Below are 26,592 nucleotides of genomic sequence, written 5' to 3'. Positions count from 1 at the left end.
AGAGTCACAGGACCAGCTGCTGGTGGGCATGCTCAGGGGCAGCAGAGTCCCAGGACCAGCTGCTAGTGTGCATGCTCAGGGGCAGAGTCCCAGGACCAGCTGCTAGTGCGCATGCTCAGGGCAGAGTCCCAGGACCAGCTGCTAGTGGGCATGCTCAGCGGCCGAGAGTCCCAGGACCAGCTGCTAGTGCGCATGCTCAGGGGCAGCGGAGTCCCAGGACCAGCTGCTAGTGGGCATGCTCAGGGGCCCAGACTCCCAGGACCAGCTGCTAGTGGGCATGCTCAGGGGCAGAGTCCCAGGACCAGCTGCCAGTGGGCATGCTCAGGGGCAGCGGAGTCCCAGGACCAGCTGCTAGTGGGCATGCTCAGGGGCAGAGTCCCAGGACCAGCTGCTAGTGCGCATGCTCAGGGGCAGCGTCCCAGGACCAGTTGCTAGTGGGCATGCTCAGGGGCAGAGTCCCAGGACCAGCTGCTAGTGGGCATACTCAGGGGCAGAGTCCCAGGACCAGCTGCGAGTGCGCATGCTCAGGGGCAGAGTCCCAGGACCAGTAGCTAGTGGGCATGCTCAGGGGCAGTGTCCCAGGACCAGCTGCGAGTGCGCATGCTCAGGGGCAGAGTCCCAGGACCAGCTGCTAGTGCGCATGCTCAGGGGCAGTGTCCCAGGACCAGCTGCTAGTGCGCATGCTCAGGGGCCCAGAGTCCCAGGACCAGCTGCTAGTGCGGATGCTCAGGGGCCCAGAGTCCCAGGACCAGCGGCGAGTGGGCATGCTCAGGGGCCCAGAGTCCCAGGACCAGCTGCTAGTGCGCATGCTCAGGGGCAGAGTCCCAGGACCAGCTGCAAGTGGGCATGCTCAGGGACAGAGTCCCAGGACCAGCTGCTAGTGGGCATGCTCAGGGGCAGCAGAGTCCCAGAACCAGCTGCTTGTGCGCATGCTCAGGGGTAGCAGAATCCCAGGACCAGCTGCTAGTGGGCATGCTCAGGGTCAGCAGAGTCACAGGACCAGCTGCTGGTGGGCATGCTCAGAGGCAGAGTCCCAGGACCAGCTGCTAGTGGGCATGCTCAGGGCTGCAGAGTCCCAGGACCAGCTGCTAATGGGCATGCTCAGGGCTGCAGATTCCCAGGACCAGCTGCTAGTGCGCATGGTCAGGGGCAGAGTCCCAGGACCAGCTGCTAGTGGGCATGCTCAGGGGCAGAGTCCCAGGACCAGCTGCTAGTGGACATGCTCAGGGACAGTGTCCCAGGAGCAGCTGCTAGTGGGCATGCTCAGGGGCAGAGTCCCAGGACCAGCTGCTGGTGGGCATGCTCAGGGGCAGAGTCCCAGGACCAGCTGCTAGTGGGCATAGTCAGGGGAAGCAGAGTCCCAGAACCAGCTGCTGGTGCGCATGCTCAGGGGCAGCAGAGTCCCAGGACCAGCTGCTAGTGCGCATGCTCAGGGGCAGCAGAGTCACAGGACCAGCTGCTGGTGGGCATGCTCAGGGGCAGCAGAGTCCCAGGACCAGCTGCTAGTGTGCATGATCAGGGGCAGAGTCCCAGGACCAGCTGCTAGTGCGCATGCTCAGGGCAGAGTCCCAGGACCAGCTGCCAGTGCGCATGCTCAGCGGCCGAGAGTCCCAGGACCAGCTGCTAGTGCGCATGCTCAGTGGCCCAGAGTCCCAGGACCAGCTGCTAGTGGGCATGCTCAGGGGCCCAGATTCCCAGGACCAGCTGCTAGTGGGCATGCTCAGGGGCAGCGGAGTCCCAGGACCAGCTGCTAGTGGGCATGCTCAGGGGCAGAGTCCCAGGACCAGCTGCTAGTGCGCATGCTCAGGGGCAGAGTCCCAGGACCAGTTGCTAGTGGGCATGCTCAGGGACAGAGTCACAGGACCAGCTGCTAGTGGGCATGCTCAGGGGCAGAGTCCCAGGACCAGCTGCTAGTGGGCATACTCATGGGCAGAGTCCAAGGACCAGCTGCTAGTGGGCATGCTGAGGGGCGCAGAGTCCCAGCATCAGCTGCTAGTGGGCATACTCATGGGCAGAGTCCAAGGACCAGCTGCTAGTGCGCATGCTCAGGGGCGCAGAGTCCCAGGAACAGCTGCTAGTGGGCATGCTCAGGGGCAGAGTCCCAGGACCAGCTGCTAGTGGGCATACTCATGGGCAGAGTCCAAGGACCAGCTGCTAGTGGGCATACTCATGGGCAGCAGAGTCCCAGGACCAGCTGCTAGTGGGCATGCTGAGGGGCGCAGAGTCCCAGCATCAGCTGCTAGTGGGCATGCTCAGGGGCAGAGTCCCAGGACCAGCTCCTAGTGGGCATGCTCCAGGGCAGAGTCCCAGGACCAGCTGCTAGTGGGCATGCTGAGGGGCGCAGAGTCCCAGCATCAGCTGCTAGTGGGCATACTCAGGGGCAGAGTCCCAGGACCAGCTGCGAGTGCGCATGCTCAGGGGCAGAGTCCCAGGACCAGCTGCTAGTGGGCATGCTCAGGGGCAGAGTCCCAGAATCAGCTGCCAGTGGGCATGCTCATGGACCCAGAGTCCCAGGACCAGCTGCTAGTGCGCATGCTCAGGGGCCATGAGTCCCAGGACCAGCTGTTAGTGGGCATGCTCAGGGGCAGAGTCCCAGGACCAGCTGCTAGTGGGCATGTTCAGGGGCAGAGTCCCAGGACCAGCTGCTAGTGGGCATGCTCAGGGGCCATGAGTCCCAGGACCAGCTGCTAGTGGGCATGCTCAGGGGCCCAGAGTCCCAGGACCAGCTGCTAGTGGGCATGCTCAGGGGCAGAGTCCCAGGACCAGCTGCTAGTGGGCATGCTCAGGGGCAGAGTCCCAGGACCAGCGGCTAGTGGGCATGCTCAGGGGCAGAGTCCCAGGACCAGCGGCTAGTGGGCATGCTCAGGGGCAGAGTCCCAGGACCAGCTGCTAGTGGGCATGCTCAGGGGCAGAGTCCCAGGACCAGCGGCTAGTGGGCATGCTCAGGGGCAGAGTCCCAGGACCAGCTGCTAGTGCGCATGCTCAGGGGCAGAGTCCCAGGACCAGCTGCTTGTGGGCACGCTCAGGGGCAGATTCCTCAGACCAGCTGCTCGTGGGGATGCTCAGGGACAGAGTCCCAGGACCAGCTGCTGGTGGGCATGCTCAGGGACAGAGTCCCAGGACCAGCTGCTGGTGGGCATGCTCCGGGGCAGCAGAGTCCCAGGACCAGCTGCTAGTGGGCATGCTCAGGGGTAGCAGAGTCCCAGGACCAGCTGCAAGTGGGCATGCTCAGGGTCAGCAGAGTCACAGGACCAGCTGCTGGTGGGCATGCTCAGGGGCAGCAGAGTCCCAGGACCAGCTGCGAGTGCGCATGCTCAGAGGCAGAGTCCCAGGACCAGCTGCTAGTGGGCATGCTCAGGGCTGCAGAGTCCCAGGACCAGCTGCTAGTGGGCATGCTCAGGGGCCCAGAGTCCCAGGACCAGCTGCTAGTGGGCATGCTCAGGGCTGCAGATTCCCAGGACCAGCTGCTAGTGGGCATGCTCAGGGGCAGAGTCCCAGGACCAGCTGCTAGTGGGCATGCTCAGGGGCCCAGAGTCCCAGGACCAGCTGCTAGTGGGCATGCTCAGGGGCAGAGTCCCAGGACCAGCTGCGAGTGCGCATGCTCAGGGGCAGAGTCCCAGGACCAGCTGCTAGTGGGCATGCTCAGGGGCCCAGAGTCCCAGGACCAGCTGCTAGTGGGCATGCTCAGGGGCAGAGTCCCAGAACCAGCTGCTAGTGCGCATGCTCAGTGGCCCAGAGTCCCAGGGCCAGCTGCTAGTGGGCATGCTCAGGGGCAGAGTCCCAGGACCAGCTGCTAGTGGGCATGCTCAGGGGCAGATTCCTCAGACCAGCTGCTAGTGGGCATGCTCACGGACAGAGTCCCAGGACCAGCTGCTAGTGGGCATGCTCAGGGGCAGAGTCCCAGTACCAGCTGCTAGTGCGCATGCTCAGGGGCGGAGTCCCAGGACCAGCTGCTAGTGGGCATGCTCAGGGGCAGAGTCCCAGTACCAGCTGCTGGTGCGCATGCTCAGGGGCGGAGTCCCAGGACCAGCTGCTAGTTGGCATGCTCAGGGGCAGAGTCCCAGGACCAGCTGCTAGTGGGCATGCTCAGGGGCAGAGTCCCAGGACCAGCTGCTAGTGGACATGCTCAGGGACAGTGTCCCAGGACCAGCTGCTAGTGGGCATGCTCAGGGGCAGAGTCCCAGGACCAGCTGCTGGTGGGCATGTTCAGGGGCAGAGTCCCAGGACCAGCTGCTAGTGGGCAAACTCAGGGGCAGCAGAGTCCCAGAACCAGCTGCTAGTGCGCATGCTCAGGGGCAGCAGAGTCCCAGGACCAGCTGCTAGTGGGCATGCTCAGGGGCAGCAGAGTCACAGGACCAGCTGCTGGTGGGCATGCTCAGGGGCAGCAGAGTCCCAGGACCAGCTGCTAGTGTGCATGCTCAGGGGCAGAGTCCCAGGACCAGCTGCTAGTGCGCATGCTCAGGGCAGAGTCCCAGGACCAGCTGCTAGTGGGCATGCTCAGCGGCCGAGAGTCCCAGGACCAGCTGCTAGTGCGCATGCTCAGGGGCAGCGGAGTCCCAGGACCAGCTGCTAGTGGGCATGCTCAGGGGCCCAGACTCCCAGGACCAGCTGCTAGTGGGCATGCTCAGGGGCAGAGTCCCAGGACCAGCTGCTAGTGGGCATGCTCAGGGGCAGCGGAGTCCCAGGACCAGCTGCTAGTGGGCATGCTCAGGGGCAGAGTCCCAGGACCAGCTGCTAGTGCGCATGCTCAGGGGCAGCGTCCCAGGACCAGTTGCTAGTGGGCATGCTCAGGGGCAGAGTCCCAGGACCAGCTGCTAGTGGGCATACTCAGGGGCAGAGTCCCAGGACCAGCTGCGAGTGCGCATGCTCAGGGGCAGAGTCCCAGGACCAGCTGCTAGTGGGCATGCTCAGGGGCCCAGAGTCCCAGGACCAGCTGCTAGTGCGCATGCTCAGGGGCAGTGTCCCAGGACCAGCTGCTAGTGCGCATGCTCAGGGGCCCAGAGTCCCAGGACCAGCTGCTAGTGCGGATGCTCAGGGGCCCAGAGTCCCAGGACCAGCGGCGAGTGGGCATGCTCAGGGGCCCAGAGTCCCAGGACCAGCTGCTAGTGCGCATGCTCAGGGGCAGAGTCCCAGGACCAGCTGCAAGTGGGCATGCTCAGGGACAGAGTCCCAGGACCAGCTGCTAGTGGGCATGCTCAGGGGCAGCAGAGTCCCAGAACCAGCTGCTTGTGCGCATGCTCAGGGGTAGCAGAATCCCAGGACCAGCTGCTAGTGGGCATGCTCAGGGTCAGCAGAGTCACAGGACCAGCTGCTGGTGGGCATGCTCAGAGGCAGAGTCCCAGGACCAGCTGCTAGTGGGCATGCTCAGGGCTGCAGAGTCCCAGGACCAGCTGCTAATGGGCATGCTCAGGGCTGCAGATTCCCAGGACCAGCTGCTAGTGCGCATGGTCAGGGGCAGAGTCCCAGGACCAGCTGCTAGTGGGCATGCTCAGGGGCAGAGTCCCAGGACCAGCTGCTAGTGGACATGCTCAGGGACAGTGTCCCAGGAGCAGCTGCTAGTGGGCATGCTCAGGGGCAGAGTCCCAGGACCAGCTGCTGGTGGGCATGCTCAGGGGCAGAGTCCCAGGACCAGCTGCTAGTGGGCATAGTCAGGGGAAGCAGAGTCCCAGAACCAGCTGCTGGTGCGCATGCTCAGGGGCAGCAGAGTCCCAGGACCAGCTGCTAGTGCGCATGCTCAGGGGCAGCAGAGTCACAGGACCAGCTGCTGGTGGGCATGCTCAGGGGCAGCAGAGTCCCAGGACCAGCTGCTAGTGTGCATGATCAGGGGCAGAGTCCCAGGACCAGCTGCTAGTGCGCATGCTCAGGGCAGAGTCCCAGGACCAGCTGCCAGTGCGCATGCTCAGCGGCCGAGAGTCCCAGGACCAGCTGCTAGTGCGCATGCTCAGTGGCCCAGAGTCCCAGGACCAGCTGCTAGTGCGCATGCTCAGGGGCGGAGTCCCAGGACCAGCTGCTAGTGGGCATGCTCAGGGGCCCAGATTCCCAGGACCAGCTGCTAGTGGGCATGCTCAGGGGCAGCGGAGTCCCAGGACCAGCTGCTAGTGGGCATGCTCAGGGGCAGAGTCCCAGGACCAGCTGCTAGTGCGCATGCTCAGGGGCAGAGTCCCAGGACCAGTTGCTAGTGGGCATGCTCAGGGACAGAGTCACAGGACCAGCTGCTAGTGGGCATGCTCAGGGGCAGAGTCCCAGGACCAGCTGCTAGTGGGCATACTCATGGGCAGAGTCCAAGGACCAGCTGCTAGTGGGCATGCTGAGGGGCGCAGAGTCCCAGCATCAGCTGCTAGTGGGCATACTCATGGGCAGAGTCCAAGGACCAGCTGCTAGTGCGCATGCTCAGGGGCGCAGAGTCCCAGGAACAGCTGCTAGTGGGCATGCTCAGGGGCAGAGTCCCAGGACCAGCTGCTAGTGGGCATACTCATGGGCAGAGTCCAAGGACCAGCTGCTAGTGGGCATACTCATGGGCAGCAGAGTCCCAGGACCAGCTGCTAGTGGGCATGCTGAGGGGCGCAGAGTCCCAGCATCAGCTGCTAGTGGGCATGCTCAGGGGCAGAGTCCCAGGACCAGCTCCTAGTGGGCATACTCAGGGGCAGAGTCCCAGGACCAGCTGCGAGTGCGCATGCTCAGGGGCAGAGTCCCAGGACCAGCTGCTAGTGGGCATGCTCAGGGGCAGAGTCCCAGAATCAGCTGCCAGTGGGCATGCTCATGGACCCAGAGTCCCAGGACCAGCTGCTAGTGCGCATGCTCAGGGGCCATGAGTCCCAGGACCAGCTGTTAGTGGGCATGCTCAGGGGCAGAGTCCCAGGACCAGCTGCTAGTGGGCATGCTCAGGGGCAGAGTCCCAGGACCAGCTGCTAGTGGGCATGCTCAGGGGCCATGAGTCCCAGGACCAGCTGCTAGTGGGCATGCTCAGGGGCCCAGAGTCCCAGGACCAGCTGCTAGTGGGCATGCTCAGGGGCAGAGTCCCAGGACCAGCTGCTAGTGGGCATGCTCAGGGGCAGAGTCCCAGGACCAGCGGCTAGTGGGCATGCTCAGGGGCAGAGTCCCAGGACAAGCGGCTAGTGGGCATGCTCAGGGGCAGAGTCCCAGGACCAGCTGCTAGTGGGCATGCTCAGGGGCAGAGTCCCAGGACCAGCGGCTAGTGGGCATGCTCAGGGGCAGAGTCCCAGGACCAGCTGCTAGTGCGCATGCTCAGGGGCAGAGTCCCAGGACCAGCGGCTAGTGGGCATGCTCAGGGGCCCAGAATCCCAGGACCAGCTGCTTGTGGGCACGCTCAGGGGCAGATTCCTCAGACCAGCTGCTCGTGGGGATGCTCAGGGACAGAGTCCCAGGACCAGCTGCTGGTGGGCATGCTCAGGGACAGAGTCCCAGGACCAGCTGCTGGTGGGCATGCTCCGGGGCAGCAGAGTCCCAGGACCAGCTGCTAGTGGGCATGCTCAGGGGTAGCAGAGTCCCAGGACCAGCTGCTAGTGGGCATGCTCAGGGTCAGCAGAGTCACAGGACCAGCTGCTGGTGGGCATGCTCAGGGGCAGCAGAGTCCCAGGACCAGCTGCGACTGCGCATGCTCAGAGGCAGAGTCCCAGGACCAGCTGCTAGTGGGCATGCTCAGGGCTGCAGAGTCCCAGGACCAGCTGCTAGTGGGCATGCTCAGGGGCCCAGAGTCCCAGGACCAGCTGCTAGTGGGCATGCTCAGGGCTGCAGATTCCCAGGACCAGCTGCTAGTGGGCATGCTCAGGGGCAGAGTCCCAGGACCAGCTGCTAGTGGGCATGACAGGGGCCCAGAGTCCCAGGACCAGCTGCTAGTGGGCATGCTCAGGGGCAGAGTCCCAGGACCAGCTGCGAGTGCGCATGCTCAGGGGCAGAGTCCCAGGACCAGCTGCTAGTGGGCATGCTCAGGGGCCCAGAGTCCCAGGACCAGCTGCTAGTGGGCATGCTCAGGGGCAGAGTCCCAGAACCAGCTGCTAGTGCGCATGCTCAGTGGCCCAGAGTCCCAGGGCCAGCTGCTAGTGGGCATGCTCAGGGGCAGAGTCCGAGGACCAGCTGCTAGTGGGTATGCTCAGGGGCAGAGTCCCAGGACCAGCTGCTAGTGGGCATGCTCAGGGGCAGAGTCCCAGGACCAGCTGCTAGTGGGCATGCTCATGGACCCAGAGTACCAGGACCAGCTGCTAGTGGGCATACTCAGGGGCAGAGTCCCAGGACCAGCTGCTAGTGGGCATGCTCAGGGGCAGAGTCCCAGGACCAGCTGCTAGTGGGCATGCTCAGAGCTGCAGAGTCCCAGGACCAGCTGCTAGTGGGCATGATCAGGGCTGCAGAGTCCCAGGAACAGCTGCTAGTGGGCATGCTCAGGGGCAGAGTCCCAGGACCAGCTGCTAGTGGGCATGCTCAGGGGCCCAGAGTCCCAGGGCCAGCTGCTAGTGGGCATGCACAGGGGCAGAGTCCCAGGACCAGCTGCTAGTGGGCATGCTCAGGGGCAGAGTCCCAGGACCAGCTGCTAGTGCGCATGCTCAGGGGCCCAGAGTCCCAGGACCAGCTGCTAGTGCGCATGCTCAGGGGCAGAGTCCCAGGACCAGCTGCTGGTGCGCATGCTCAGGGGCCCAGAGTCCCATGGCCAGCTGCTAGTGGGCATGCTCAGGGGCAGAGTCCCAGGACCAGCTGCTTGTGCGCATGCTCAGGGACAGCGGAGTCCCAGGACCAGCTGCTAGTGAGCATGCTCAGGGGCCCAGAGCCCCAGGACCAGCAGCTAGTGGGCATGCTCAGGGGCCCAGAGTCCCAGGACCAGCTGCTAGTGGGCATGCTCAGGGGCAGAGTCGCAGGACCAGCTGCTAGTGGGCATATTCAGGGGCCCAGAGTCCCAGGACCAGCTGCTAGTGGGCATGCTCAGGGGCAGATTCCTCGAACCAGCTGCGAGTGGGCATGCTCAGGGGCCCAGAGTCTCAGGACCAGCTGCTAGTGGGCATGCTCAGGGGCAGAGTCCCAGGAGCAGCTGCTAGTGGGCATGCTCAGGGGCAGAGTCCCAGGACCAGCTGCTTGTGCGCATGCTCAGGGGCAGAGTCCCAGGACCAGCTGCTAGTGCGCATGCTCAGCGACAGAGTCCCAGGACCAGCTGCTAGTGGGCATGCTCAGGGGCAGATTCCTCGGACCAGCTGCTAGTGGGCATGCTCACGGACAGAGTCCCAGGACCAGCTGCTAGTGGGCATGCTCAGGGGCAGAGTCCCAGTACCAGCTGCTAGTGCGCATGCTCAGGGGCGGAGTCCCAGGACCAGCTGCGAGTGCGCATGCTCAGGGGCAGAGTCCCAGGACCAGCTGCTAGTGCGCATGCTCATGGGCAGATTCCCAGGACCAGCTGCTAGTGGGCATGCTCAAGGGCCCAGAGTCCCAGGACCAGCTGCTAGTGGGCATGCTCAGGGGCCCAGAGTCCCAGGACCAGCTGCTAGTGCGCATGCTCAGGGGCAGCAGGGTCCCAGGACCAGCTGCTAGTGCGCATGCTCAGGGGCCCAGAGTCCCAGGACCAGCTGCTAGTGCGCATGCTCAGGGGCAGAGTCCCAGGACCAGCTGCTTGTGGGCATGCTCAGGGCTGCAGAGTCCCAGGACCAGCTGCTAGTGGGCATGCTCAGGGCTGCAGAGTCCCAGGACCAGCTGCTAGTGGGCATGCTCAGGGCTGCAGAGTCCCAGGACCAGCTGCTAGTGGGCATGCTCAGGGGCAGAGTCCCAGGACCAGCTGCTAGTGGGCATGCTCAGGGGCCCAGAGTCCCAGGACCAGCTGCTAGTGGGCATGCTCAGGGGCAGAGTCCCAGGACCAGCTGCTAGTGGGCATGCTCAGGGGTAACAGAGTCCCAGAACCAGCTGCTAGTGCGCATGCTTAGGGGCAGAGTCCCAGGACCAGCTGCTAGTGCGCATGCTCAGGGGCAGACTCCCAGGACCAGCTGCTAGTGGGCATGCTCAGGGCTGCAGAGTCCCAGGACCAGCTGCTAGTGGGCATGCTCAGGGCTGCAGAGTCCCAGGACCAGCGGCTAGTGGGCATGCTCAGGGGCCCAGAGTCCCAGGGCCAGCTGCTAGTGGGCATGCTCAGGGGCAGAGTCCCAGGACCAGCTGCTAGTGGGTATGCTCAGGGGCAGAGTCCCAGGACCAGCTGCTAGTGGGCATGCTCAGGGGCAGAGTCCCAGGACCAGCTGCTAGTGGGCATGCTCATGGACCCAGAGTCCCAGGACCAGCTGCTAGTGGGCATGCTCAGGGGCAGAGTCCCAGGACCAGCTGCTAGTGGGCATGCTCGGGCCCAGAGTCCCAGGAACAGCTGCTGGTGGGCATGCTCAGGGACAGAGTCCCAGGACCAGCTGCAAGTGCGCATGCTCAGGGGCCCAGAGTCCCAGGAGCAGCTGCTAGTGGGCATGCTCAGGGCAGCAGAGTCCTAGGAGCAGCTGCTAGTGGGCATGCTCAGGGCTGCAGAGTCCCAGGAGCAGCTGCTAGTGGGCATGCTCAGGGCAGCAGAGTCCTAGGAGCAGCTGCTAGTGCGCATGCTCAGGGGCAGAGTCCCAGGACCAGCTGCTAGTGGGCATGCTCAGGGGCAGAGTCCCAGGACCAGCTGCTAGTGGGCATGCTCAGGGGCCCAGAGTCCCAGGGCCAGCTGCTAGTGGGCATGCACAGGGGCAGAGTCCCAGGACCAGCTGCTAGTGGGCATGCTCAGGGGTAGCAGAGTCCCAGGGCCAGCTGCCAGTGAGCATGCTCAGGGGCAGAGTCCCAGGACCAGCTGCTAGTGGGCATGCTCAGGGGCCCAGAGTCCCAGGGCCAGCTGCTAGTGGGCATGCTCAGGGGCAGAGTCCCAGGACCAGCTGCTAGTGCGCATGCGCAGGGGCAGAGTCCCATAACCAGCTGCTAGTGGGCATGCTCAGGGGCCCAGAGTCCCAGGACCAGCTGCTAGTGGGCATGCTCAGGCGCAGTGTCCCAGGACCAGCTGCTAGTGGGCATGTTCAGGGGCCCAGAGTCCAAGGACCAGCTGCTAGTGGGCATGCTCAGGGGCAGATTCCTCGGACCAGCTGCTAGTGGGCATGCTCAGGGGCCCAGAGTCCCAGGACCAGCTGCTAGTGGGCATGCTCAGGGGCAGAGTCCCAGGACCAGCTGCTAGTGGGCATGTTCAGGGGCCCAGAGTCCCAGGACCAGCTGCTAGTGGGCATGCTCAGGGGCAGAGTCCCAGGACCAGCTGCTAGTGAGCATGCTCAGGGGCAGATTCCTCGGACCAGCTGCTAGTGGGCATGCTCACGGACAGAGTCCCAGGACCAGCTGCTAGAGCGCATGCTCAGCGACAGAGTCCCAGGACCAGCTGCTAGTGAGCATGCTCAGGGGCAGATTCCTCGGACCAGCTGCTAGTGGGCATGCTCACGGACAGAGTCCCAGGACCAGCTGCTAGTGGGCATGCTCAGGGGCAGAGTCCCAGTACCAGCTGCTAGTGGGCATGCTCAGGGGCGGAGTCCCAGGACCAGCTGCTAGTGGGCATGCTCAGGGGCAGAGTCCCAGGACCAGCTGCTAGTGGACATGCTCAGGGACAGTGTCCCAGGACCAGCTGCTAGTGGGCATGCTCAGTGGCAGAGTCCCAGGAGCAGCTGCTCGTGGACATGCTCAGGGGCCCAGAGTCCCAGGACCAGCTGCTAGTGGGCATGCTCAGGGGCAGAGTCCCAGGACCAGCTGCTAGTGGGCATGCTCAGGGGCAGAGTCCCAGGACCAGCTGCTAGTGGGCATGCTCAGGGGCAGAGTCCCAGGACCAGCTGCGAGTGGGCATGCTCAGGGGCCCAGAGTCCCAGGACCAGCTGCTAGTGGGCATGCTCAGGGGCAGAGTCCCAGGACCAGCTGCTAGTGGGCATGCTCAGGGGCCCAGAGTCCCAGGACCAGCTGCTAGTGGGCATGCTCAGGGGCCCAGAGTCCCAGGACCAGCTGCTAGTGGGCATGCTCAGGGGCCCAGAGTCCCAGGGCCAGCTGCTAGTGGGCATGCTCAGGGGCAGAGTCCCAGGACCAGCTGCTAGTGGGCATGCTCAGGGGCAGAGTCCCAGGACCAGCTGCTAGTGGGCATGCTCAGGGGCAGAGTCCCAGGACCAGCTGCTAGTGGGCATGCTCAGGGGCAGAGTCCCAGTACCAGCTGCTAGTGGGCATGCTCAGGGGCGGAGTCCCAGGACCAGCTGCTAGTGGGCATGCTCAGGGGCAGAGTCCCAGGACCAGCTGCTAGTGGACATGCTCAGGGACAGTGTCCCAGGACCAGCTGCTAGTGGGCATGCTCAGGGGCAGAGTCCCAGGACCAGCTGCTAGTGGGCATGCTCAGGGGCCCAGAGTCCCAGGACCAGCTGCTAGTGGGCATGCTCAGGGGCAGAGTCCCAGGACCAGCTGCTAGTGGGCATGCTCAGGGGTAGCAGAGTCCCAGAACCAGCTGCTAGTGCGCATGCTTAGGGGCAGAGTCCCAGGACCAGCTGCTAGTGCGCATGCTCAGGGGCAGACTCCCAGGACCAGCTGCTAGTGGGCATGCTCAGGGCTGCAGAGTCCCAGGACCAGCTGCTAGTGGGCATGCTCAGGGCTGCAGAGTCCCAGGACCAGCGGCTAGTGGGCATGCTCAGGGGCCCAGAGTCCCAGGGCCAGCTGCTAGTGGGCATGCTCAGGGGCAGAGTCCCAGGACCAGCTGCTAGTGGGTATGCTCAGGGGCAGAGTCCCAGGACCAGCTGCTAGTGGGCATGCTCAGGGGCAGAATCCCAGGACCAGCTGCTAGTGGGCATGCTCATGGACCCAGAGTCCCAGGACCAGCTGCTAGTGGGCATGCTCAGGGGCAGAGTCACAGGACCAGCTGCTAGTGGGCATGCTCGGGCCCAGAGTCCCAGTACCAGCTGCTAGTGGGCATGCTCAGGGGCGGAGTCCCAGGACCAGCTGCTAGTGGGCATGCTCAGGGGCAGAGTCCCAGGACCAGCTGCTAGTGGACATGCTCAGGGACAGTGTCCCAGGACCAGCTGCTAGTGGGCATGCTCAGGGGCAGAGTCCCAGGACCAGCTGCTAGTGGGCATGCTCAGGGGCCCAGAGTCCCAGGACCAGCTGCTAGTGGGCATGCTCAGGGGCAGAGTCCCAGGACCAGCTGCTAGTGGGCATGCTCAGGGGTAGCAGAGTCCCAGAACCAGCTGCTAGTGCGCATGCTTAGGGGCAGAGTCCCAGGACCAGCTGCTAGTGCGCATGCTCAGGGGCAGACTCCCAGGACCAGCTGCTAGTGGGCATGCTCAGGGCTGCAGAGTCCCAGGACCAGCTGCTAGTGGGCATGCTCAGGGCTGCAGAGTCCCAGGACCAGCGGCTAGTGGGCATGCTCAGGGGCCCAGAGTCCCAGGGCCAGCTGCTAGTGGGCATGCTCAGGGGCAGAGTCCCAGGACCAGCTGCTAGTGGGTATGCTCAGGGGCAGAGTCCCAGGACCAGCTGCTAGTGGGCATGCTCAGGGGCAGAATCCCAGGACCAGCTGCTAGTGGGCATGCTCATGGACCCAGAGTCCCAGGACCAGCTGCTAGTGGGCATGCTCAGGGGCAGAGTCCCAGGACCAGCTGCTAGTGGGCATGCTCGGGCCCAGAGTCCCAGGAACAGCTGCTGGTGGGCATGCTCAGGGACAGAGTCCCAGGACCAGCTGCAAGTGCGCATGCTCAGGGGCCCAGAGTCCCAGGAGCAGCTGCTAGTGGGCATGCTCAGGGGCCCAGAGTCCCAGGACCAGCTGCTAGTGGGCATGCTCAGGGCTGCAGATTCCCAGGACCAGCTGCTAGTGGGCATGCTCAGGGGCAGAGTCCCAGGACCAGCTGCTAGTGGGCATGCTCAGGGGCCCAGAGTCCCAGGACCAGCTGCTAGTGGGCATGCTCAGGGGCAGAGTCCCAGGACCAGCTGCGAGTGCGCATGCTCAGGGGCAGAGTCCCAGGACCAGCTGCTAGTGGGCATGCTCAGGGGCCCAGAGTCCCAGGACCAGCTGCTAGTGGGCATGCTCAGGGGCAGAGTCCCAGAACCAGCTGCTAGTGCGCATGCTCAGTGGCCCAGAGTCCCAGGGCCAGCTGCTAGTGGGCATGCTCAGGGGCAGAGTCCGAGGACCAGCTGCTAGTGGGTATGCTCAGGGGCAGAGTCCCAGGACCAGCTGCTAGTGGGCATGCTCAGGGGCAGAGTCCCAGGACCAGCTGCTAGTGGGCATGCTCATGGACCCAGAGTACCAGGACCAGCTGCTAGTGGGCATACTCAGGGGCAGAGTCCCAGGACCAGCTGCTAGTGGGCATGCTCAGGGGCAGAGTCCCAGGACCAGCTGCTAGTGGGCATGCTCAGAGCTGCAGAGTCCCAGGACCAGCTGCTAGTGGGCATGATCAGGGCTGCAGAGTCCCAGGAACAGCTGCTAGTGGGCATGCTCAGGGGCAGAGTCCCAGGACCAGCTGCTAGTGGGCATGCTCAGGGGCCCAGAGTCCCAGGGCCAGCTGCTAGTGGGCATGCACAGGGGCAGAGTCCCAGGACCAGCTGCTAGTGGGCATGCTCAGGGGCAGAGTCCCAGGACCAGCTGCTAGTGCGCATGCTCAGGGGCCCAGAGTCCCAGGACCAGCTGCTAGTGCGCATGCTCAGGGGCAGAGTCCCAGGACCAGCTGCTGGTGCGCATGCTCAGGGGCCCAGAGTCCCATGGCCAGCTGCTAGTGGGCATGCTCAGGGGCAGAGTCCCAGGACCAGCTGCTTGTGCGCATGCTCAGGGACAGCGGAGTCCCAGGACCAGCTGCTAGTGAGCATGCTCAGGGGCCCAGAGCCCCAGGACCAGCAGCTAGTGGGCATGCTCAGGGGCCCAGAGTCCCAGGACCAGCTGCTAGTGGGCATGCTCAGGGGCAGAGTCGCAGGACCAGCTGCTAGTGGGCATATTCAGGGGCCCAGAGTCCCAGGACCAGCTGCTAGTGGGCATGCTCAGGGGCAGATTCCTCGAACCAGCTGCGAGTGGGCATGCTCAGGGGCCCAGAGTCTCAGGACCAGCTGCTAGTGGGCATGCTCAGGGGCAGAGTCCCAGGAGCAGCTGCTAGTGGGCATGCTCAGGGGCAGAGTCCCAGGACCAGCTGCTTGTGCGCATGCTCAGGGGCAGAGTCCCAGGACCAGCTGCTAGTGCGCATGCTCAGCGACAGAGTCCCAGGACCAGCTGCTAGTGGGCATGCTCAGGGGCAGATTCCTCGGACCAGCTGCTAGTGGGCATGCTCACGGACAGAGTCCCAGGACCAGCTGCTAGTGGGCATGCTCAGGGGCAGAGTCCCAGTACCAGCTGCTAGTGCGCATGCTCAGGGGCGGAGTCCCAGGACCAGCTGCGAGTGCGCATGCTCAGGGGCAGAGTCCCAGGACCAGCTGCTAGTGCGCATGCTCATGGGCAGATTCCCAGGACCAGCTGCTAGTGGGCATGCTCAAGGGCCCAGAGTCCCAGGACCAGCTGCTAGTGGGCATGCTCAGGGGCCCAGAGTCCCAGGACCAGCTGCTAGTGCGCATGCTCAGGGGCAGCAGGGTCCCAGGACCAGCTGCTAGTGCGCATGCTCAGGGGCCCAGAGTCCCAGGACCAGCTGCTAGTGCGCATGCTCAGGGGCAGAGTCCCAGGACCAGCTGCTTGTGGGCATGCTCAGGGCTGCAGAGTCCCAGGACCAGCTGCTAGTGGGCATGCTCAGGGCTGCAGAGTCCCAGGACCAGCTGCTAGTGGGCATGCTCAGGGCTGCAGAGTCCCAGGACCAGCTGCTAGTGGGCATGCTCAGGGGCAGAGTCCCAGGACCAGCTGCTAGTGGGCATGCTCAGGGGCCCAGAGTCCCAGGACCAGCTGCTAGTGGGCATGCTCAGGGGCAGAGTCCCAGGACCAGCTGCTAGTGGGCATGCTCAGGGGTAGCAGAGTCCCAGAACCAGCTGCTAGTGCGCATGCTTAGGGGCAGAGTCCCAGGACCAGCTGCTAGTGCGCATGCTCAGGGGCAGACTCCCAGGACCAGCTGCTAGTGGGCATGCTCAGGGCTGCAGAGTCCCAGGACCAGCTGCTAGTGGGCATGCTCAGGGCTGCAGAGTCCCAGGACCAGCGGCTAGTGGGCATGCTCAGGGGCCCAGAGTCCCAGGGCCAGCTGCTAGTGGGCATGCTCAGGGGCAGAGTCCCAGGACCAGCTGCTAGTGGGTATGCTCAGGGGCAGAGTCCCAGGACCAGCTGCTAGTGGGCATGCTCAGGGGCAGAGTCCCAGGACCAGCTGCTAGTGGGCATGCTCATGGACCCAGAGTCCCAGGACCAGCTGCTAGTGGGCATGCTCAGGGGCAGAGTCCCAGGACCAGCTGCTAGTGGGCATGCTCGGGCCCAGAGTCCCAGGAACAGCTGCTGGTGGGCATGCTCAGGGACAGAGTCCCAGGACCAGCTGCAAGTGCGCATGCTCAGGGGCCCAGAGTCCCAGGAGCAGCTGCTAGTGGGCATGCTCAGGGCAGCAGAGTCCTAGGAGCAGCTGCTAGTGGGCATGCTCAGGGCTGCAGAGTCCCAGGAGCAGCTGCTAGTGGGCATGCTCAGGGCAGCAGAGTCCTAGGAGCAGCTGCTAGTGCGCATGCTCAGGGGCAGAGTCCCAGGACCAGCTGCTAGTGGGCATGCTCAGGGGCAGAGTCCCAGGACCAGCTGCTAGTGGGCATGCTCAGGGGCCCAGAGTCCCAGGGCCAGCTGCTAGTGGGCATGCACAGGGGCAGAGTCCCAGGACCAGCTGCTAGTGGGCATGCTCAGGGGTAGCAGAGTCCCAGGGCCAGCTGCCAGTGAGCATGCTCAGGGGCAGAGTCCCAGGACCAGCTGCTAGTGGGCATGCTCAGGGGCCCAGAGTCCCAGGGCCAGCTGCTAGTGGGCATGCTCAGGGGCAGAGTCCCAGGACCAGCTGCTAGTGCGCATGCGCAGGGGCAGAGTCCCATAACCAGCTGCTAGTGGGCATGCTCAGGGGCCCAGAGTCCCAGGACCAGCTGCTAGTGGGCATGCTCAGGCGCAGTGTCCCAGGACCAGCTGCTAGTGGGCATGTTCAGGGGCCCAGAGTCCAAGGACCAGCTGCTAGTGGGCATGCTCAGGGGCAGATTCCTCGGACCAGCTGCTAGTGGGCATGCTCAGGGGCCCAGAGTCCCAGGACCAGCTGCTAGTGGGCATGCTCAGGGGCAGAGTCCCAGGACCAGCTGCTAGTGGGCATGTTCAGGGGCCCAGAGTCCCAGGACCAGCTGCTAGTGGGCATGCTCAGGGGCAGAGTCCCAGGACCAGCTGCGAGTGAGCATGCTCAGGGGCAGATTCCTCGGACCAGCTGCTAGTGGGCATGCTCACGGACAGAGTCCCAGGACCAGCTGCTAGAGCGCATGCTCAGCGACAGAGTCCCAGGACCAGCTGCTAGTGAGCATGCTCAGGGGCAGATTCCTCGGACCAGCTGCTAGTGGGCATGCTCACGGACAGAGTCCCAGGACCAGCTGCTAGTGGGCATGCTCAGGGGCAGAGTCCCAGTACCAGCTGCTAGTGGGCATGCTCAGGGGCGGAGTCCCAGGACCAGCTGCTAGTGGGCATGCTCAGGGGCAGAGTCCCAGGACCAGCTGCTAGTGGACATGCTCAGGGACAGTGTCCCAGGACCAGCTGCTAGTGGGCATGCTCAGTGGCAGAGTCCCAGGAGCAGCTGCTCGTGGACATGCTCAGGGGCCCAGAGTCCCAGGACCAGCTGCTAGTGGGCATGCTCAGGGGCAGAGTCCCAGGACCAGCTGCTAGTGGGCATGCTCAGGGGCAGAGTCCCAGGACCAGCTGCTAGTGGGCATGCTCAGGGGCAGAGTCCCAGGACCAGCTGCGAGTGGGCATGCTCAGGGGCCCAGAGTCCCAGGACCAGCTGCTAGTGGGCATGCTCAGGGGCAGAGTCCCAGGACCAGCTGCTAGTGGGCATGCTCAGGGGCCCAGAGTCCCAGGACCAGCTGCTAGTGGGCATGCTCAGGGGCCCAGAGTCCCAGGACCAGCTGCTAGTGGGCATGCTCAGGGGCCCAGAGTCCCAGGGCCAGCTGCTAGTGGGCATGCTCAGGGGCAGAGTCCCAGGACCAGCTGCTAGTGGGCATGCTCAGGGGCAGAGTCCCAGGACCAGCTGCTAGTGGGCATGCTCAGGGGCAGAGTCCCAGGACCAGCTGCTAGTGGGCATGCTCAGGGGCAGAGTCCCAGTACCAGCTGCTAGTGGGCATGCTCAGGGGCGGAGTCCCAGGACCAGCTGCTAGTGGGCATGCTCAGGGGCAGAGTCCCAGGACCAGCTGCTAGTGGACATGCTCAGGGACAGTGTCCCAGGACCAGCTGCTAGTGGGCATGCTCAGGGGCAGAGTCCCAGGACCAGCTGCTAGTGGGCATGCTCAGGGGCCCAGAGTCCCAGGACCAGCTGCTAGTGGGCATGCTCAGGGGCAGAGTCCCAGGACCAGCTGCTAGTGGGCATGCTCAGGGGTAGCAGAGTCCCAGAACCAGCTGCTAGTGCGCATGCTTAGGGGCAGAGTCCCAGGACCAGCTGCTAGTGCGCATGCTCAGGGGCAGACTCCCAGGACCAGCTGCTAGTGGGCATGCTCAGGGCTGCAGAGTCCCAGGACCAGCTGCTAGTGGGCATGCTCAGGGCTGCAGAGTCCCAGGACCAGCGGCTAGTGGGCATGCTCAGGGGCCCAGAGTCCCAGGGCCAGCTGCTAGTGGGCATGCTCAGGGGCAGAGTCCCAGGACCAGCTGCTAGTGGGTATGCTCAGGGGCAGAGTCCCAGGACCAGCTGCTAGTGGGCATGCTCAGGGGCAGAATCCCAGGACCAGCTGCTAGTGGGCATGCTCATGGACCCAGAGTCCCAGGACCAGCTGCTAGTGGGCATGCTCAGGGGCAGAGTCCCAGGACCAGCTGCTAGTGGGCATGCTCGGGCCCAGAGTCCCAGTACCAGCTGCTAGTGGGCATGCTCAGGGGCGGAGTCCCAGGACCAGCTGCTAGTGGGCATGCTCAGGGGCAGAGTCCCAGGACCAGCTGCTAGTGGACATGCTCAGGGACAGTGTCCCAGGACCAGCTGCTAGTGGGCATGCTCAGGGGCAGAGTCCCAGGACCAGCTGCTAGTGGGCATGCTCAGGGGCCCAGAGTCCCAGGACCAGCTGCTAGTGGGCATGCTCAGGGGCAGAGTCCCAGGACCAGCTGCTAGTGGGCATGCTCAGGGGTAGCAGAGTCCCAGAACCAGCTGCTAGTGCGCATGCTTAGGGGCAGAGTCCCAGGACCAGCTGCTAGTGCGCATGCTCAGGGGCAGACTCCCAGGACCAGCTGCTAGTGGGCATGCTCAGGGCTGCAGAGTCCCAGGACCAGCTGCTAGTGGGCATGCTCAGGGCTGCAGAGTCCCAGGACCAGCGGCTAGTGGGCATGCTCAGGGGCCCAGAGTCCCAGGGCCAGCTGCTAGTGGGCATGCTCAGGGGCAGAGTCCCAGGACCAGCTGCTAGTGGGTATGCTCAGGGGCAGAGTCCCAGGACCAGCTGCTAGTGGGCATGCTCAGGGGCAGAATCCCAGGACCAGCTGCTAGTGGGCATGCTCATGGACCCAGAGTCCCAGGACCAGCTGCTAGTGGGCATGCTCAGGGGCAGAGTCCCAGGACCAGCTGCTAGTGGGCATGCTCGGGCCCAGAGTCCCAGGAACAGCTGCTGGTGGGCATGCTCAGGGACAGAGTCCCAGGACCAGCTGCAAGTGCGCATGCTCAGGGGCCCAGAGTCCCAGGAGCAGCTGCTAGTGGGCATGCTCAGGGCAGCAGAGTCCTAGGAGCAGCTGCTAGTGGGCATGCTCAGGGCTGCAGAGTCCCAGGAGCAGCTGCTAGTGGGCATGCTCAGGGCAGCAGAGTCCTAGGAGCAGCTGCTAGTGCGCATGCTCAGGGGCAGAGTCCCAGGACCAGCTGCTAGTGGGCATGCTCAGGGGCAGAGTCCCAGGACCAGCTGCTAGTGGGCATGCTCAGGGGCCCAGAGTCCCAGGGCCAGCTGCTAGTGGGCATGCACAGGGGCAGAGTCCCAGGACCAGCTGCTAGTGGGCATGCTCAGGGGTAGCAGAGTCCCAGGGCCAGCTGCCAGTGAGCATGCTCAGGGGCAGAGTCCCAGGACCAGCTGCTAGTGGGCATGCTCAGGGGCCCAGAGTCCCAGGGCCAGCTGCTAGTGGGCATGCTCAGGGGCAGAGTCCCAGGACCAGCTGCTAGTGCGCATGCGCAGGGGTAGAGTCCCATAACCAGCTGCTAGTGGGCATGCTCAGGGGCCCAGAGTCCCAGGACCAGCTGCTAGTGGGCATGCTCAGGCGCAGTGTCCCAGGACCAGCTGCTAGTGGGCATGTTCAGGGGCCCAGAGTCCAAGGACCAGCTGCTAGTGGGCATGCTCAGGGGCAGATTCCTCGGACCAGCTGCTAGTGGGCATGCTCAGGGGCCCAGAGTCCCAGGACCAGCTGCTAGTGGGCATGCTCAGGGGCAGAGTCCCAGGACCAGCTGCTAGTGGGCATGTTCAGGGGCCCAGAGTCCCAGGACCAGCTGCTAGTGGGCATGCTCAGGGGCAGAGTCCCAGGACCAGCTGCTAGTGAGCATGCTCAGGGGCAGATTCCTCGGACCAGCTGCTAGTGGGCATGCTCACGGACAGAGTCCCAGGACCAGCTGCTAGTGCGCATGCTCAGCGACAGAGTCCCAGGACCAGCTGCTAGTGAGCATGCTCAGGGGCAGATTCCTCGGACCAGCTGCTAGTGGGCATGCTCACGGACAGAGTCCCAGGACCAGCTGCTAGTGGGCATGCTCAGGGGCAGAGTCCCAGTACCAGCTGCTAGTGGGCATGCTCAGGGGCGGAGTCCCAGGACCAGCTGCTAGTGGGCATGCTCAGGGGCAGAGTCCCAGGACCAGCTGCTAGTGGACATGCTCAGGGACAGTGTCCCAGGACCAGCTGCTAGTGGGCATGCTCAGGGGCAGAGTCCCAGGACCAGCTGCTAGTGGACATGCTCAGGGGCCCAGAGTCCCAGGACCAGCTGCTAGTGGGCATGCTCAGGGGCAGAGTCCCAGGACCAGCTGCTAGTGGGCAAGCTCAGGGGCAGAGTCCCAGGACCAGCTGCTAGTGGACATGCTCAGGGGCCCAGAGTCCCAGGACCAGCTGCTAGTGGGCATGCTCAGGGGCAGAGTCCCAGGACCAGCTGCTAGTGGGCATGCTCAGGGGCAGAGTCCCAGGACCAGCTGCTAGTGGACATGCTCAGGGGCCCAGAGTCCCAGGACCAGCTGCTAGTGGGCATGCTCAGGGGCAGAGTCCCAGGACCAGCTGCTAGTGGGCATGCTCAGGGGCAGAGTCCCAGGACCAGCTGCTAGTGGGCATGCTCAGGGGCAGAGTCCCAGGACCAGCTGCTAGTGCGCATGCGCAGGGGCAGAGTCCCATAACCAGCTGCTAGTGGGCATGCTCAGGGGCCCAGAGTCCCAGGACCAGCTGCTAGTGGGCATGCTCAGGCGCAGTGTCCCAGGACCAGCTGCTAGTGGGCATGTTCAGGGGCCCAGAGTCCAAGGACCAGCTGCTAGTGGGCATGCTCAGGGGCAGATTCCTCGGACCAGCTGCTAGTGGGCATGCTCAGGGGCCCAGAGTCCCAGGACCAGCTGCTAGTGGGCATGCTCAGGGGCAGAGTCCCAGGACCAGCTGCTAGTGGGCATGTTCAGGGGCCCAGAGTCCCAGGACCAGCTGCTAGTGGGCATGCTCAGGGGCAGAGTCCCAGGACCAGCTGCTAGTGAGCATGCTCAGGGGCAGATTCCTCGGACCAGCTGCTAGTGGGCATGCTCACGGACAGAGTCCCAGGACCAGCTGCTAGTGCGCATGCTCAGCGACAGAGTCCCAGGACCAGCTGCTAGTGAGCATGCTCAGGGGCAGATTCCTCGGACCAGCTGCTAGTGGGCATGCTCACGGACAGAGTCCCAGGACCAGCTGCTAGTGGGCATGCTCAGGGGCAGAGTCCCAGTACCAGCTGCTAGTGGGCATGCTCAGGGGCGGAGTCCCAGGACCAGCTGCTAGTGGGCATGCTCAGGGGCAGAGTCCCAGGACCAGCTGCTAGTGGACATGCTCAGGGACAGTGTCCCAGGACCAGCTGCTAGTGGGCATGCTCAGGGGCAGAGTCCCAGGACCAGCTGCTAGTGGACATGCTCAGGGGCCCAGAGTCCCAGGACCAGCTGCTAGTGGGCATGCTCAGGGGCAGAGTCCCAGGACCAGCTGCTAGTGGACATGCTCAGGGGCCCAGAGTCCCAGGACCAGCTGCTAGTGGGCATGCTCAGGGGCAGAGTCCCAGGACCAGCTGCTAGTGGGCATGCTCAGGGGCAGAGTCCCAGGACCAGCTGCTAGTGGACATGCTCAGGGGCCCAGAGTCCCAGGACCAGCTGCTAGTGGGCATGCTCAGGGGCAGAGTCCCAGGACCAGCTGCTAGTGGGCATGCTCAGGGGCAGAGTCCCAGGACCAGCTGCTAGTGGACATGCTCAGGGGCCCAGAGTCCCAGGACCAGCTGCTAGTGGGCATGCTCAGGGGCAGAGTCCCAGGACCAGCTGCTAGTGGGCATGCTCAGGGGCAGAGTCCCAGGACCAGCTGCTAGTGGGCATGCTCAGGGGCAGAGTCCCAGGACCAGCTGCGAGTGGGCATGCTCAGGGGCCCAGACTCCCAGGACCAGCTGCTAGTGGGCATGCTCAGGGGCAGAGTCCCAGGACCAGCTGCTAGTGGGCATGCTCAGGGGCCCAGAGTCCCAGGACCAGCTGCTAGTGGGCATGCTCAGGGGCCCAGAGTCCCAGGACCAGCTGCTAGTGGGCATGCTCAGGGGCAGAGTCCCAGGACCAGCTGCTAGTGGACATGCTCAGGGGCCCAGAGTCCCAGGACCAGCTGCTAGTGGGCATGCTCAGGGGCAGAGTCCCAGGACCAGCTGCTAGTGGGCATGCTCAGGGGCAGAGTCCCAGGACCAGCTGCTAGTGGGCATGCTCAGGGGCAGAGTCCCAGGACCAGCTGCGAGTGGGCATGCTCAGGGGCCCAGAGTCCCAGGACCAGCTGCTAGTGGGCATGCTCAGGGGCAGAGTCCCAGGACCAGCTGCTAGTGGGCATGCTCAGGGGCCCAGAGTCCCAGGACCAGCTGCTAGTGGGCATGCTCAGGGGCCCAGAGTCCCAGGACCAGCTGCTAGTGGGCATGCTCAGGGGCCCAGAGTCCCAGGGCCAGCTGCTAGTGGGCATGCTCAGGGGCAGAGTCCCAGGACCAGCTGCTAGTGGGCATGCTCAGGGGCAGAGTCCCAGGACCAGCTGCTAGTGGGCATGCTCAGGGGCAGAGTCCCAGGACCAGCTGCTAGTGGGCATGCTCAGGGGCCCAGAGTCCCAGGACCAGCTGCTAGTGGGCATGCTCAGGGGCCCAGAGTCCCAGGACCAGCTGCTAGTGGGCATGCTCAGGGGCAGAGTCCCAGGACCAGCTGCTAGTGGGCATGCTCAGGGGCCCAGAGTCCCAGGACCAGCTGCTAGTGCGCATGCTCAGGGGCAGAGTCCCAGGACCAGCTGCTAGTGGGCATGCTCAGGGGCAGAGTCCCAGGACCAGCTGCTAGTGGGCATGCTCAGGGTGCAGAGTCCCAGGACCAGCTGCTAGTGGGCATGCTCAGGGGCGCAGAGTCCCAGGACCAGCTGGTAGTGGGCATGCTCAGGGGCGCAGAGTCCCAGGACCAGCTGCTAGTGGGCATGCTCAGGGGCGCAGAGTCCCAGGACCAGCTGCTAGTGGGCATGCTCAGGGGCCCAGAGTCCCAGGACCAGCTGCTAGTGCGCATGCTCAGGGGCAGTGTCGCAGGACCAGCTGCTAGTGGGCATGCTCAGGGGCAGTGTCGCAGGACCAGCTGCTAGTGGGCATGCTCAGGGGCCCAGAGTCCCAGGACCAGCGGCTAGTGGGCATGCTCAGGGGCCCAGAGTCCCAGGACCAGCTGCTAGTGGGCATGCTCAGGGGCAGAGTCCCAGGACCAGCTGCTAGTGGGCATGCTCAGGGGCAGAGTCCCAGGACCAGCTGCTAGTGGGCATGCTCAGGGGCAGAGTCCCAGGACCAGCTGCTAGTGCGCATGCTCAGGGGCAGTGTCCCAGGACCAGCTGCTAGTGGGCATGCTCAGGGGCAGAGTCCCAGGACCAGCTGCTGGTGGGCATGCTCAGGGCTGCAGAGTTCCAGGACCAGCTGCTAGTGCGCATGCTCAGGGGCCCAGAGTCCCAGGACCAGCTGCTAGTGGGCATGCTCATGGGCAGAGTCCCAGGACCAGCTGCTAGTGGGCATGCTCATGGGCAGAGTCCCAGGACCAGATGCGAGAGGGCATGCTCAGGGGCAGCGGAGTCCCAGGACCAGCTGCTAGTGGGCATGCTCAGGGACAGAGTCCCAGAACCAGCTGCTAGTGGGCATGCTCAGGGGCAGATTCCTCAGACCAGCTGCTAGTGGGGATGCTCAGGGGCAGAGTCCCAGGACCAGCTGCTAGTGGACATGCTCAGGGACAGTGTCCCAGGACCAGCTGCTAGTGGGCATGCTCAGGGGCAGAGTCCCAGGACCAGCTGCTAGTGGACATGCTCAGGGGCCCAGAGTCCCAGGACCAGCTGCTAGTGGGCATGCTCAGGGGCAGAGTCCCAGGACCAGCTGCTAGTGGACATGCTCAGGGGCCCAGAGTCCCAGGACCAGCTGCTAGTGGGCATGCTCAGGGGCAGAGTCCCAGGACCAGCTGCTAGTGGGCATGCTCAGGGGCAGAGTCCCAGGACCAGCTGCTAGTGGACATGCTCAGGGGCCCAGAGTCCCAGGACCAGCTGCTAGTGGGCATGCTCAGGGGCAGAGTCCCAGGACCAGCTGCTAGTGGGCATGCTCAGGGGCAGAGTCCCAGGACCAGCTGCTAGTGGACATGCTCAGGGGCCCAGAGTCCCAGGACCAGCTGCTAGTGGGCATGCTCAGGGGCAGAGTCCCAGGACCAGCTGCTAGTGGGCATGCTCAGGGGCAGAGTCCCAGGACCAGCTGCTAGTGGGCATGCTCAGGGGCAGAGTCCCAGGACCAGCTGCGAGTGGGCATGCTCAGGGGCCCAGAGTCCCAGGACCAGCTGCTAGTGGGCATGCTCAGGGGCAGAGTCCCAGGACCAGCTGCTAGTGGGCATGCTCAGGGGCCCAGAGTCCCAGGACCAGCTGCTAGTGGGCATGCTCAGGGGCCCAGAGTCCCAGGACCAGCTGCTAGTGGGCATGCTCAGGGGCAGAGTCCCAGGACCAGCTGCTAGTGGACATGCTCAGGGGCCCAGAGTCCCAGGACCAGCTGCTAGTGGGCATGCTCAGGGGTAGAGTCCCAGGACCAGCTGCTAGTGGGCATGCTCAGGGGCAGAGTCCCAGGACCAGCTGCTAGTGGGCATGCTCAGGGGCAGAGTCCCAGGACCAGCTGCGAGTGGGCATGCTCAGGGGCCCAGAGTCCCAGGACCAGCTGCAAGTGGGCATGCTCAGGGGCAGAGTCCCAGGACCAGCTGCTAGTGGGCATGCTCAGGGGCCCAGAGTCCCAGGACCAGCTGCTAGTGGGCATGCTCAGGGGCCCAGAGTCCCAGGACCAGCTGCTAGTGGGCATGCTCAGGGGCCCAGAGTCCCAGGGCCAGCTGCTAGTGGGCATGCTCAGGGGCAGAGTCCCAGGACCAGCTGCTAGTGGGCATGCTCAGGGGCAGAGTCCCAGGACCAGCTGCTAGTGGGCATGCTCAGGGGCAGAGTCCCAGGACCAGCTGCTAGTGGGCATGCTCAGGGGCCCAGAGTCCCAGGACCAGCTGCTAGTGGGCATGCTCAGGGGCCCAGAGTCCCAGGACCAGCTGCTAGTGGGCATGCTCAGGGGCAGAGTCCCAGGACCAGCTGCTAGTGGGCATGCTCAGGGGCCCAGAGTCCCAGGACCAGCTGCTAGTGCGCATGCTCAGGGGCAGAGTCCCAGGACCAGCTGCTAGTGGGCATGCTCAGGGGCAGAGTCCCAGGACCAGCTGCTAGTGGGCATGCTCAGGGGGCAGAGTCCCAGGACCAGCTGCTAGTGGGCATGCTCAGGGGCGCAGAGTCCCAGGACCAGCTGGTAGTGGGCATGCTCAGGGGCGCAGAGTCCCAGGACCAGCTGCTAGTGGGCATGCTCAGGGGCAGAGTCCCAGGACCAGCTGCTAGTGGGCATGCTCAGGGGCAGAGTCCCAGGACCAGCTGCTAGTGGGCATGCTCAGGGGCAGAGTCCCAGGACCAGCTGCTAGTGCGCATGCTCAGGGGCAGTGTCCCAGGACCAGCTGCTAGTGGGCATGCTCAGGGGCAGAGTCCCAGGACCAGCTGCTGGTGGGCATGCTCAGGGCTGCAGAGTTCCAGGACCAGCTGCTAGTGCGCATGCTCAGGGGCCCAGAGTCCCAGGACCAGCTGCTAGTGGGCATGCTCATGGGCAGAGTCCCAGGACCAGCTGCTAGTGGGCATGCTCATGGGCAGAGTCCCAGGACCAGCTGCGAGTGGGCATGCTCAGGGGCAGCGGAGTCCCAGGACCAGCTGCTAGTGGGCATGCTCAGGGACAGAGTCCCAGAACCAGCTGCTAGTGGGCATGCT

At 64.6% G+C, this 26,592-nt stretch overlaps 1 long non-coding RNA gene across 1 annotated transcript in view; it reads right to left on the bottom strand.

Moving 5' to 3' along the window:
* LOC147084237 (uncharacterized) overlaps positions 1 to 26,592 on the bottom strand; it is a 204,919-nt gene that overhangs the window by 34,489 nt on the left and 143,838 nt on the right. The gene's annotated exons all lie outside the window — the stretch shown is intronic.

The sequence above is a fragment of the Somniosus microcephalus genome, unplaced genomic scaffold (assembly GCF_052327205.1).
Source record: "Somniosus microcephalus isolate GS21.2 unplaced genomic scaffold, FLI_Smic_1.0 unresolved_chr9, whole genome shotgun sequence".
Classification (NCBI taxonomy): domain Eukaryota; kingdom Metazoa; phylum Chordata; class Chondrichthyes; order Squaliformes; family Somniosidae; genus Somniosus; species Somniosus microcephalus.
This window is presented reverse-complemented; position numbering and strand designations above follow the sequence as displayed.